Genomic DNA, 14,626 nt, shown 5'->3' with positions numbered 1-14,626 from the left:
GAGCTGCGGACATTGTAAAACGTATTAGGGGTTATAATCCTTTGAAAATACAACCACATTTGCTCAATGAACAAATGTGGTAAAAACCATGAAGAAAACTCTCTGACAATGGTGATGAACTCAAGCTTCACAGCCAATTATGTGGCCACTGGTCAAACACTTGTTTATATTGCCAACACTTTGCTCGACTTGTTACCCTCCCTCAATATTTCAGATGTTTGTGCCGCAGCCTCACAGCCTAGTGGTCGTCTGGTGGTTTTGCGGGGGGAAGGGGAGTCTCCACCCCAAGTACAAAGTTGGCTAATTGCCACCCCCCATGTCCCCCTACAGCCACAACATACACACCCATGTAGAGACACACAAGTACACACAGCAGCGTTCTTGAGTTGTTCTGGAGCTCAGAGGGGAGGAGAGGAGGATTAATTCTAATTGCGATGTGTGGGAGCCAGCAGAGAGGCCCGGATTACTGAGGGCTTCTCCTTGATCCGCAGAGATGCTGATGGTAATGCTTCCTGCCCCTCCACTGCCAGCTGCCTGCACCGTACACGGATCGCACACATGCCACTCCCACGCAACCATGCAAGTGTTAAATTTCATGAAGGCAGAAACCCTTAAGTATAGGCTGTGTGTCCTGAGTCACTGGGGTTGGTGATTCACTTCTCCCGGTGCAGCTTTAGCCTCTCTGTGGCCGTGTGTCAGGACTGTCAGCACCCCCAGTGACGCTTTACTGCTCCAGAGGCTTTAACCTTTGAGACAAGGATAAAGCTTTCTCTGCACAGGCCGGACTCTTACTTGTATTGTGTGTCCAGTATCTGCACGCAGCCTTGAGGTGTCCTGTAATTGTGTTTCTCCAGCAAAGTAAAGGTCAGTTAGAGGTTTGATGGCCGTCCTGCATGTGCCGTAAATACTGAACTCTTTAAATGAGTCTGAGTTCGGCCCACATCCTCGCTCCTGCTGTGGTTGACCTTTTTGTTCTCCTTTCGTTTCTGCAATTTCCGTAAATTGAAAATTGAAGGATTTGAAAGAGTAATTACATATTTAATCAAAAAGTTCAGTTAAAGAATTGAAACTTGGATATTAAATAGCTTCATTAAATACATTAACATAGCTAAAAGTGAATGGAAACTCACAACTCTATTTCTTGGAAAAAAGAGAATATAACATGATTAGAGAAATGAAATAAAGTTTGTTTGTTCTGTAATACTGTAAAGTGGACATACTGAAAACTTTCTCCATGTGCTGTACAGCATGTGCTCAGTACTTGATTGTGGCTTGTTTTGCATGAATTGCTGAATTTTCTTGTCTGTGTTGTCGGGTCTGGTGTTGCTCTACTTCCTCTTGACAATGACCCGTAGATCCTTAATGTGGTTTAGGTTTGTTGGCCAACCAAGAGCAGAGATGGTGTTGTCATCAAGCAGGCATTGGTACTTTAGGCTGTGTGCGGAGGTGCCCAGTTCTGCTGGAAATTAAAATCAGCATCACTACAAAGGATATAAACAAAGTAAATGATAAAGTGCTCTAAAATTCCTTGGTGGGTGTCTGTGCTGAATTTGGACTTGATGAAACACAGTGGACCAACGACAGCAGATGATACGGTTCCTCAAATCCTCACTGACTGTGGAACAACACTGGACCACTGAGCAACAGTCCAGTCCTTCTCGTCCTTAACCCAGCGAAGGTGTTTATGACGTTGTCATGATGCAAGGAATGTGACAATTATAGCCCATGTCCTGGATATGTCTGTGTCTTGGCTCTTGAAGCTGTGACTCTAGCCACAGTCTGGAATCTCCAGCAAACTCTTGAATGTGTTTTGCTTCAAAATCTTCTGTCTATAATCTATGTGCCTTTTTTTCCCACCCAACTTGTTCCTTCTACTTAACCTCCCATTAACATGCTTGGACAGGGCGCTAGGTGAACAGCCAATGTTTTTAACAAAAAAAACATTGGCTTTTATTGCTAAAAATTAAAAAAAATAACTCCAGTGTTTTTTGGCTTATTCTCCTTGTCAGAGGATTCAATAACTATTCACTGGAAAACTGTAATCAAAATTAGCAATATAACCACAGTCTGCACCATTTGAATTCCCCCAAAGTCTTTCACCTTCAACGTATTCTGGTTGCTTGTGAATTTTTTTTTGTATCACACTTTTTTCTTCCGCTAAACTTTCCACAATCTGAACAGACAGCTTTTGTGCTTATCACCTATGTGGGTGTCAGTGACAGCCTCGAAAAGGTTGAGTAACCAGTCTTCCCCATGATTGTGTGGGTAATAACGTCACCGTCGGTGTAACATTTTTAAGTAAAAAAAAATCTAGTTTTTACTCATCAAATATAATATTTTGATTTAAACCAAAGAGGTCTTAATAATCTACACATTACATGAGTTTTATTTAAATTAAGTTATTTAGATGCACATGTGAAACTCCTAAACCAATAATATTAAAGTTCCACAGCTGCTTCCCTCATTCAGTGTGAAGCTCAGAGCTGGACAGTTTCTGCCCCGTCAGGCTTGCAAACCGTTTTAACAGCTATTGTATTCAAAGCCGCAGGCCTGCCCTCCTTCCTTAACAAAATCATGTCAAAAAGCAATTAATATCTTAATACCTCCATCAGCTCCAACCACCAAGCCGCCAAAAGGCTGGACTCTTTGTTTTTTCCGTCCCGGTGTCGGCCGCCAAGCGGCTCTTGCCACGTTCGTGGTTTCCTTGGTTTCATCTCCCTTTGCCCCGGTGGTCAGCTGTGGTTTTCCGGGGGGCACGGGGTAGGACATTGTGGGCGGAAAGGTCCTCCACCCCACCCAAGCATTAAGTACTACTCTTCAGGCCTAAGAGCTCCACTGGCCGCAGCCCTGGCCCCATCTAATGGGGAGGCCAACGGATCAACTCTGGCTGAACACACTCATCCACTCTGCAGGATTTCCATCCATTAGAAATGCACGGGGATAACGTCGACACCTTTCATTGTTCCTGGGGATTTAAGCTCTGGGAAGCTTTTCTGAGCAGAACTGGATTACCCACTTTTTATTTTGATAAACAGAACTGCTTTAGCTGTTTTCTTTTTATAACTTGCATATCAAGACATGTCATAAAATGATTAATGATGCTGTCTCCTCTCTTCCTAAGCCACTGGAATAAAGAAATGCTGACATTTGTATTTGTTTTCTCTTTGCACAGCTTAGCCTAGCTTAAGTTGCACAAGACACCAGGTAATATTAACCACACAAGCTCCTCTCCTATCATTAAATCTCTGAAGTGTTTTCCTCATCTGTCATCCGCACAATACCTGGTAGCAGTTTGAGGTGCTTCTTTTATAACTCTGTGCCTCTTCAAAGGGGAAGGAAAAGATGTGTTTGGAGGTCTGAGGCCTGCCTCTGCAATATTTGGTTTCTCTACATTTTCATTCATTTCTCTTGGCAGAGTTGACCAGCGACTGGTGGAAGGTCTTGGCAGAAAATACAATAAAAGCTCATGATTAAAGAGGCTAAAGCTTGTACTGTATATAACTTGTGTCCATTAACCACCAAAAGAGGAAACAGAGCAAAAAAAAAAAGTTGTTTTTCTAATCTACAGTTGCCTAGACACTCGGTCTTTATTATAAATACACATGTCCCTTTCTGGGTTATGAATTTCTGTGATGCATGCACTATATGATCCACTCCTGTTCATGTACTCACACTTTGAACACACTGTCTGTCCGGTTCCAGCCGGTGGGCCCACACACCTTGGCCGGCCTGGGTGGTGGTGCCTTTGAGCACACTGTCGTGGTTTGGCTTCTCGCCCCCCTGCCTGGCTTGCCTTTTCTGGACAGTGTCAGCTTTTTCAAGACCACGCTATACAGCCTCCTTTTTACCTTCAGCTATATAGCAGCTGTACAAACACATATACGTTAGAGCGGGCCTTTATTAATGACTTTATGTTGGAGCGTCTCTGATGTTGTAAGACATTGTAGCGGTCGTTGTAGTGGTGGTGGTCCTGAGCGTAGAAACGCTGACACGGGCGGACTCTTTAAGGGGTGGCGCGGAACCAGCTGGACTCGGCCGAACTTCAGGAAGTGGATTTTGAAGCGTAAAAGGCGAATGCCCTGACGTGGATGATGTTAAGTGCCTGTGAAATATTATGTTACAAGTGATTTGGCGGCAGCGCGCACATTGTCTTTTTATAATGACAGGTTTTGTGATTGCCGGTTCTGGGAGCTCCATCTGCGTCAGGCAGCCGCGTTTTCCATAACTCTCTGATTTATTTTTGAAGCAGTGACAAACATTTGAGCAGCTTGATGGTTTCAGACAGAGGAAGGTCGTAGCAATCCATCCTGCTTGAAGAACTCTGAGTGCGGCCCATTCTAGCAGAGATTGATTTACTATTTATCCCTCCGACAGCACAGATAGGGAAGAGTCATAATTCTGTCCACCAGGGAGATTAAATTCCTGTATCGCTGTCAGCTACATTAACTGACTTCCTGGATCTCAATTCAATTAGTGCAGCTGCATTCTCTAGCATTAATAAATCAATAGCGATGGCCTGCAGATAGGCAGGCTGCATACGGTATGTCAAAGATGCCTTACTGCACACATGCATGTGCACACGTGTGTTAGTTTGTCTCTGCACTGTTTAATAATGATTCCCAGCTCAGTCGTTATGCATCAAGCACCCAACAGACACCTGCTGCAGTGAAATTACCTCTGGAAAAATATATTTTTTTACTGACAGTGCACTATTGAACATTGTATCACAAACCTTAATGTCCTGTATTGACAATTGATAACACAAAGTAGTGGAAGGAATAGGATACATGGTTTATAAACTTGCCTTCAAATGCAAATCAGAAAAAGTGTTGCAGGCATTTTTATGTTTAAAATCGCCACATAAAGGTGAGTCTGCAAACTGGTCTCAGTGCTCAGCAGCCTCTAATTGGTTTATATCAAGAATTGTCCTTTGACATCCTAATGAACTCTGAACAGATTCAATGTTTTTGCAGAACAAAAGCATCCCCATAGCATGAAGCTGCAACCACTGTGTTTCACAGAGGCGATTACACATTCAGGGTGTTATTTTAGATGATCATTTTTAGATATCATACTCTCTCCATATAGTTTTTTTTCTATAACTCTGTCCCTGATCCATTGGGTGTATAATTCGTCTGCATTTGTCACATCTCTAATATTTTCTATCAAACCTTTAAGGTAGTCACAGAGAAATAAAATTACACAAGTGGACCCTATTTACTAAGTTGATTTTTTTTATTGTACTGGATTTTAATTAGAATTTTAGGTTTTTATTAGTCTTTTTTTTTTTTTTTTTTTTTTTAATTGACCTGGAATGCTACCCATAATAATTTAAAAAAAAACAGTGGATATGAATGCTTCTGGAAGGCACTATATTTATTACTACCACATTTTACATACTTTTATCTGTTGAGCAAATGAAAAGACAAAAGCTTTGTTGTTTCTCAGCACGTTGAAACCTTAAATGTTCGGAAACATCTGTGACAGCCTGCTGAGCGGCAGACGGAGGACAGACATGCTGTCAACCTTTGACACATTTACTGCATCAAGAAAAATTTCACATTCCCCTGACTCTGTTGTTGCTTTAAGTATTAATTGTTCATAATAATTAATTTTATTGGTTCAGAGTTTGAAAACATGCATTGTTTAACATGATTAAACAATGAAACTTTTCAAACTAGTTTTTTTTCTCTCTCTGTTGTGCCACAATGTGACGTAAATGAAATCGAGGCATCTTTCATTAACTTTATGGTTTAAAAATATGACTTTATCATCATGTTCATCACTTTCTGAGGCTGGTCATGGTTAACTGTTCTTCACTGTTTTTCCGAAGGATGCCCTCATTTCGTGGCTGCTGATTTCTCCCTGATTACCCAAACTGTGCGTCACTCTGTGAAACGCCAACGGCTAATTCGCCCAGTCGGTCTGATGAGACGGTTGATAAGGGGCTTTGATTGGCTCTCCCTCTAAAGGAGGGAAGGATTTCATTGGGGCAAAGATACTGGGAAGCACGGCGTTCATTTCAGCAATCAGCAAACCATCCTCCCTCTTTTTCCTCTTTTCTGCATTTGACCAAACTTATTCCAGGGCGCTTTCAATATGGATTACACAGCATGCCGCATGCAACTGTAATTCAAGGTGAAATAAAACCCTTTTAATCCCACTGAATGTTGTATTTAGAGAAGACTTGACATGAAGTCTGAAGTGATTGGATGAATTTGGACTCTTCTTTGAGGTACACAACAGGACATTTCCCCCTCATGGGGTTGATTTGGTAGTAACGGTCTAGTGAGCACATCCTTAGTCAAGTCCTTTCCTTTCTGGATGTGATCGTTCCTCAAAAAAAAATAAAAAAATTCATAGCCCTTCATTATCTTCAGTCAGGCAATTTTGGGAATGTAATACATGCTGAGGATTGGAGCACTCACTCCCATCAGGACTGAGGCCTGATCAAACCACTCGCACGAGTAAGGGGAGTTAAAGAGAAGCATGCCCACTAGTCTGTTCATCTCCCATCAAAAGACATATGGTGCAAATTTCATCAAAAGTTTAAGGGGGAGGGTTTGAAGGGGCATGCGAGTCGCTGATGTGAAAAATAAGGCCGGGTTGTAAAAAACCAAATCAAACCATGGTCGACTTTCTGGGAGCTATTAAAGCCAAAGAAGAACCAGCTGCTTCATCGTCGGTCGCATCTCAATCTCCTCTTCTCGCTCTTGGCTGCCTACTGGCAGGGCAAAATGGTAGAAAACTAATTCTTATCCCTTCAAGTGTTTTAGCTGTTCCTTTGCTCTGAAGAACCCCTGCAAAAGAAAAGGCTAACTCAAGTTTCTCTCATTTACCCATTTTACCTTTATTCATAAAGCTAGCTTTAATACAGGAACAGGTTTTGTCAGTGTTACCAAATTAATAATTTCTAAATTAACCTATTTGTTTATTTCAACTTTGTTTATACGAGTTAGCCATGGCAAGAAAACAATTATGACGCCAAGAGTATTGATTTGCCTTTTAAATTGTCCCATTTACCAAAGAAAATGCAAAGTCAGACTTATGGAAAACTGTCTGTGACATTTAGAAAACAACAAATGAGACCACAAACATGGACACATTATTTCAGACTGCAAGATAGTTTGGAAACCCACTAATCAGAAAACATGCATCTGAAAGTTATGGTCATCAGTGTCAAGTATTTTGACAGATCTCAGATCAGTGTAGTACAATAGTATTTGGAGTCCAAGGCTTCTACATCATTGCATCAAGCAGTAAAAGTAGAAAATTGGGCTGCATCAAAATATATTAGTGCAAAACTGAGCTTGAGAACAACGAAGCCCTATTAGCCAGTGAGCATGAAATGCAATGAAGGGTAAAAGATTTACATCCTGTGAAGAGTCAGTGCTTCATGATGAACCAATTCAAACATTTACCATTAGCATTAATATAAATAATGCTTTCAGTTAGGTACCTGCTCCAGGTCATTTTCTCCTATAAATGAAGACATAAGTTATTTCTATAAAAGAAACATAGCTGTCCTCTATGTCTTTTTTTTTAATTGTTCAATGTGGTAATTAAAAGCAACAAAATATCAACATGATTATAGAAAAAAACTCAGATTATGTCCTTTTTTGGACATAGCAGGCATAGTTTGTTTAAAAATAACGTACCCCTAGATTTTTTTGAGACTGAACAAATGTGACTATTAAACACTAGGACACTGTATTTCCACAACAATAAAAACAATGTCGTCAGTAATCTGGGTCATTAGAGATGCTCAGAGATGTTCGGATACAAGTTTTAAATTCTGACCAAAGTTATTAAAATAAATTGTGAAACATGCTGGTCCTTACACAAAGATTTGACTGATACTTTTCTGAAAACAACATAATGGCTAAAAGAAAAACTGAATTGATTCTGATGTATATGACCTGAAACATGTTTCAAAAACTAGCCAAAGGCACATTTTAAGAGGGCTACTTATGAAGCTGTCATGACCTACAGTGTCAAAAGCATTTTACACATCCATAAAAAGGGCAGGACGGTAGCCATTTGCATCCAAAGCTTATCAAGCCATAAAATAATTTAAAACTGGGAGCGACACATACAGTGCTATGCTGTTTCCCAAAAACAACCCAATGGAGAGACGGAATGCCACTGAAGGCTAAATATTTCTTCAATGGGTTATTTGCAAGTACTTTATCTATAATGCTGCGTTTCGAAATGAGTGGATAGTTATTTGAATGGCATCATGAAGAAAATATGAAGGTCTAGTCATTTTGTATACAATCCACTAGCAGAAGGACTACTGGTTAACAACCAAAGACTTTTAGCTTAAAGAAATAAAATGTGTCAAGCATTTCTCATTTGACATTTACATTTAAATCTGCAAACAAAAAGCACAACAGAAACCAGAGTGTTGAAAGGACAGAGCAATGAATGGATGGGAAAATGAGTGAGAGAAAGGAAAGTGCAAAAGAGCAACAGAGGTCAGGGTTAGGAGATGCAGGGGAAAATATATATATTGGCCTGCTTCATCCCCTTGGGATATCAAATGGAAGAGTCCCAGTATGTCCTTAAATATTGATGTGTAGTGTGAGTTGCATGCCTCTCTAATGTTCACTAGTTGGCCCTATGAGACTGGGCCCTCCACAGATACCCTTCATTTCAAATTACAGCTCACCATTCAGACAAATGCTCAAACATTGTTGCTTCCTCGTTACGCCATTATGTGCTGATGAAATCTGAAACATGAACAAATCATGTCAATAAGTTGTTGATGATCTAGGATTCATTTGAGTTATTTCTGGCATTTTGGCAACAATAACTGAAAATCCTCGCCCCAAGATTTCAAACCTCTTCAGGGCCCTAAAAGCCCCGTTTGTCCTCCACAAGGGAGAGGTGTGAGATAGAGCTGAGAGCGTGGAGCTACCAGAGGGACTGTATATGATGTACTTCATGCAAGTGTTTCTCGTCACCATGAATCATTCAAACTACTCAAAAGAGCCATACCACATCCCTCCTGTCCCCATAATTCAAAGCAGGCAGTCGCGATGCTTCCGCACACCCCCGATATGTGAACACTCCACTTCAGAAGCAGCAATCGATGCCATTACTGATACAGTCGCAGAAGTCAGAGGAGGGCACAGACCTCTGGTCTCCATCTAAACCCACAGTCAGGGTCAAAGGTGAAGGTCAAGTTGTTGGAGACTCTTCCAGCTGTAGCTAAACCACAGAGAGGAGGTTCGACCTGCTTTCTGTCCTGACCTGGGCTTTTTCTTCACTGTGGGGCTCAGATTGGTGACTCCTCTTAGAGGCTCTGTGGTTAGTCTTCGCATAAGCTGTGATGTTGGAGACGAAGGATAGTCAACACCACAAAGAGATATTCTATTAGGTTTAGGGAATAGGTTGAATGAATGATATTGATTACTTTTCTTGTAGTCTGAAACACTTAGCTTCTGTAATGAAGCCTTTAGCCTTACTGGATCTCAATAATTTCACATATTGGCCATTGTCACATACTCTTTCAAATATAGATTCATCTACCTCTTTACTTTGTAGCTGTAACATGATTAGGTGATGTAAACTGTATTAGTTGAGTAACATACCACAGTGGTTAAAGAGGGGAAAGGGGAAAAAAAAGGAAGGAGAAATAAAGCTTTGGTCTCACTTTTGATTCATCAGCTTCCGGTTCCCTCCACAAAGCTCCGGTCGTAGTTGAGAAGAAAATTTGAGGATAGAGCTGAAGAAATGTGCAAAGCTGCCTTCAAACCTGATTTGATTACGCCAGCAGGAGGAATGGGACAAAGTTCTAGTTGTGGGAAGATTTCATGCAAGCCCTACAGTTTGAAAGATGGTTCTCAATATGGACAGAAACTTTCTAAACTATTCTCTCAATCTAAATCTAGCTGACCTAAGATAGGAAAATGCTTAATGTAATTCATGCTCTCATTCTGGACTTTCTGAGATCCCATCTGCATGTTATGAGAGTTTATTTTGGCTGGACCTGAAGGTTTTCCCCGGGATATTGTGAAGTAATCTGGAGAAAAGCAGTTAAAATAGCAGGAATGACAAATTAGGGTGTTAACTGCTCAAAAAAAACAACTTTTATTTCCAAACGGCAGTGAAAAGGGATGAAAGCATTACCCAGTCTGATCCCAGTGTTTTTTAGTCTCTGCACTGATATGCATGTTTTATCTATTGTTGTTGTGTCACCATGGTGGTGTCTGTGTTTGTTTCTCTCTGCTCATAGACACATTTCTACAAACACGGGATTGATGACTCATACAGTAGACTCCAAACTTGCACCACTTGATTCCTGTGAACACATGTACAATAAGCAAACACTGTTGCAGAACGGCCATGCCAATGTTTAAGCCTTCATTTCCCTATGTTCGTAACGCCAGTTCAGTAGATTCAAACCAGACTGAGTTCTGGGCTCTCATCAAACCTGATGAGTGTTTTTGGGGGCATTTAAAAAAAATTATTTTCGTGAAATCCTGCTTCATTACTCAGGTTTCAGCTATTAAGCAGGGTTTAAGGAGGGTTAGGTTAAGAAACAATATCCAAAGCTTTGAACATCAAACACAAAGTACTGCTGCTCAACCCATCAACCAAAAATAAAAGCAGCATGGCACGACTAGAAATCAGTGAAGGTATTTTCATTCACCTAAACTGGTAGGTGAAGAAAGGGGAACATTAATCAGAGAACCAGCAAAGAGGCCAGTGGTAACTCTGAAGGTCCTGTAGAAGGTCCCAGCTCAAGTAAAATCATTTGTTGACAGCACAACTGTTGTTTTTTTTTTTTTTTGAAGGAAAGTTACATGAAAATGTCTTTGAAGTATGCCAAAACGCCATTTAGGAGATACGGCAAAAAGGCTGATCAGATGAGACCAAGATGGGATTATCCGGCCAATAAGGAACTAGATATTAGTGGTGCATAATCAACACTGAAAATAATCCTAAACCTTTATAAAACATGGTGGTGGAAACATCATGCTGTGGGGATTCCCTCTATAAGGTCCCTTAATAGAGGCATTTTTGATAAAAGCTGCAAGAGGAAAAAGCCTCAAGATTGTGGAGGAGGTTCATATTCCACAGGGACTACAACCCTAAACCTGCACTGGAACGAAGTATAAGAAATGTTATAAATGTGTTGAAATGACCCGGTTCAAGTTCAGCCCAAAATTCAATCAAAAACAATTGAAAATTGCTGCTTGTGCATGCTCTCTCTTCAACATAACTGTAGTGGAGCTATTTTGAAAAGAAATGTCAACAATTTTAGTTTCTAAATATATTGGTAGAAACATTCTCCATTAAAATCTTAATTATAATCAAAGGTGTGTTTGAAAACCACACAGTCTTCTCTGTTGTAATGCTTTACTGCACGGCCCACCACAAACTGTAAAATCCTGACAAAATATATTACAGTTTTCTCTTAATGAGTCAAAATGTGAAAAGTACGAAAAACCTTTTCAGGGCTCTGCATCAGTCACACACCAGGTAAAATGGTGAATTTTTTGCAACACTTGCTCCGAGATAAAGGAATCAGCTGTTAAGCCTCAGAGTTTTCTGACATATGAAGAAGTGAGAAAAGTTTGACAATCCCACCCCCTCACCCTTGCTGTGAGTTTTAGTAATTTTTCTTCCCTTGTGTTTCTTAGTATGGATGTATTCAATCAGAAGCCTTTCCCACTGAAACATGCTCTTACACAGCGAGTGAGTAAACCTTTATGTAACCGCCAGTCGAGTGGGGAGTTCATTTGATGGAGAGCCCTGCTTGATTTGTTTGTGGCTCCAAAGAGGCTTACGACACGCAAGCTGCCCCTGTTCTGCTCTGATAAATGGTTCTGGTGAGAGGAAGGAAGAAGAAAAAGTGTGTGTGAGCCCTCGCCAAAGACTTTGGGGTTTTTCACAGCTTAACTATATTAAGAGACAATCCCCTAAAGACACGCACGCACACACATGCTGATATTTAAAAACGAACACACACAAATACAGAATGTTGAGTCATTCGTGATTAATCTCTTTTTCACACAAATGCAGAAATCGGGGCTTCTTATTGAAGTGAAGGGGTAATGACGAGGCAGGACGCTTTTCAGTTTCCATCCAGCCGCGGAGTCCATGTGTTTCCTCTAGTGTCCTTTTCAAGTCAACCCTGGCCGAGCTGCAATGCGGCGTTACCTGTCCCACCCGGTCAGTCCCAAGCAAAATGCTGCCACAGCCGATTACAGCACACAGCAGCTATGCTAATGGTCCGTGAACACCAAGGGGCCCATGTGGATTCATGACAGTGCGTGTGGCTTGCCGCTTTGTCTCTATGACTATTATGTGTAATGAGTATTACTACAGTGACCCGCTGTTGACAGGCCACACAAAAAAGAGCGTAGTGGCCATGCATTTGTCCCCACCCCCTCACCACCACCCCACTCTAGGCAGCCCCCCTGTCAAAACTGGGCAGAGAATGTGCCACTGGAACACACAGATTTGCTCCGGCTGATGGCAAACCGCAGCAGTGGAGCCTGTGGCGGCCTGCATTTCCTTTAATATCCTGGCTAATGTACAGAGAGAAGCCAGGGCCTCTAGAAAGCCACTGGATTCCAGCCAGGCAACCCAACCTACCACCACAGCAGTCTTATGTAATGTTTTGATCACTGCAGTAGGCAGTGTTTAGTGTGGGAGATGTAAATAGGACTTATATGTGGACATGGCAGCAGCTCCAAATGCTGGCAGACTTTCCTCCCTAATAGCTTATGCATGGTCTTCTGGCATTGTAGTAAAATTTTACTATTTGCTGAGCACAAAAGTGACTTTGGTTAGGTTTATAAAGTCGAAAAAACATTTTTAGGATAAAGAGAAATCACATGACTTTGCACCTGGAAAGTAGCATACAGTCTGAAAAACTTGTCAATTACCCATGTGCATGTTATAGAAACAATGCTAAGCAAAAATGACATTTCTGCTTTAACATGACTAATCTTTTCTTCCAATGTGTCAGAATGTTTTTGTTTTTAATTAGGATTTCTCAAGGTTATTCAACAAAATGTATTTAAATAATAAGGCAACTGGACAAGTGGAAGATGGAAAAAGAGCTCCTTAAAAAAATAAAAAAATATTATCATAAAATCAATATTAACTTTGTGAAGTTGTTTTGAGGAAATGGGGAGAATATCTGTCAAAGATGTCAGTCAGTGACCAGAACACAGACTGATTTAGCAAAGAAATAAAGGCTTGAAAATATCAATTGTTATGTTTTTAAATCTGTATAAAATGATTGATTTAGTGAGTTGAGTGAAATGAATAATTTAACTGCTCAATAAACATCCAACTTATTGAAAACTCATCTTACATTGTAGTAAGAACAGGTAGTAATGTGGCAGTGCAAGCAAAACAAATGTTCGATCTGGGGAAGTCCTCATGATCTGAGATTCTGGGATGGTAGGAAACATGTTCAGCACACAATGAACAGATTCATTAGACACTATAGGTGCATCACATTTTTAATGCTGCCCTGAGCAACTCCCTGAATCACCCATATAAAGAAACACTACTGCTTTAGCTACTGTTTGAACACTATAAAAGTAAGTTCTGAAGATAAACAGGAGGTTGGGATCTCAAAGAAAAATAAAATAAAAGTAAAAATACTTGGAGTTGGTGGGGGGTGTATCATAACTTCCAACCCCAAATTAAGCATGCTTCATGAGCAAACCTTTATTGCAGGATTCACAGCAGCTGGAGAAACCACATCTCCTCCCCTGGATGGAAGCCAATGCCACAAAAGAAAAAGAAGGGGAAAAAAATATTGAAAGACAGAGATGGGGGAGAGGACGGTTTAGCAGGCAGCAGTAGTGTAGGGGTGTGGGGCTGTCAAGCTGAGGAAGGAAACCGCAGCAGGATTACAAGCGAGGGGCTCTGTGTTTCAGTTAAACCTTTCTCTCTCTCTCAGAAACCGTTAAATAGACTTGCTGACCTTCTCGAGCCCAGTGAGCGCTTCCTTCCTCTGTCTGCCGTGCAGAACCTCCTCAGCCGCCATGGGCCAAATCCACACCCCTTACCTGGACCGTGACAGTTCATGGATTAACCCACAGAGAGAGAATTCTCTTGCCTAGACTCACTTCCTCGCTTTCCCAAACACATCTGTAAGGCCACAATTGTGTTCACTCAGAGCTTAAAACTGGAAGCTTCATCACTTTGCTGAGCAGGCACACCAGAGGTTTGCCTGCCTGAAAGGCTGATGCTTCTGGTAATGTGATGAAAGGCAAGAAAAATATTTCTAAAAAAATAAAAGGAAGGCTCACTCATTGCTGACCCACAGCTTTGTTCCTTCTGAAAACATCTATTGACCGTGGTGATGTGACAGACGCACTCATTGGTTGATTTGACCTCAACTGCGAACTCTAGTCAGCTCACAAAAGAAACTTGCCTACCCCCAGGGGTGGGTGTTAATGATCGAAAGTTACCATCAGTGTGCTTCTGTGTGGATGTAAAATAATAATCTGCCCATCGGTTGTCCATGGCTCAAAAATGAACAAAAGATTTAAAGCATTCTTAATTTTTATGTTGTAGAATAATTTTATTTCTGATAATTTTAGTCATTGATATCCAACGCTCTCCAGTTGATATCAATAAAAATCATCCC

This window comes from Poecilia reticulata, chromosome 22 (genome assembly GCF_904066995.2).
Source record: "Poecilia reticulata chromosome 22, P_reticulata-male-v2, whole genome shotgun sequence".
In the NCBI taxonomy this organism is placed as follows: domain Eukaryota; kingdom Metazoa; phylum Chordata; class Actinopteri; order Cyprinodontiformes; family Poeciliidae; genus Poecilia; species Poecilia reticulata.
Note: the sequence above shows the minus strand (reverse complement) of the source record.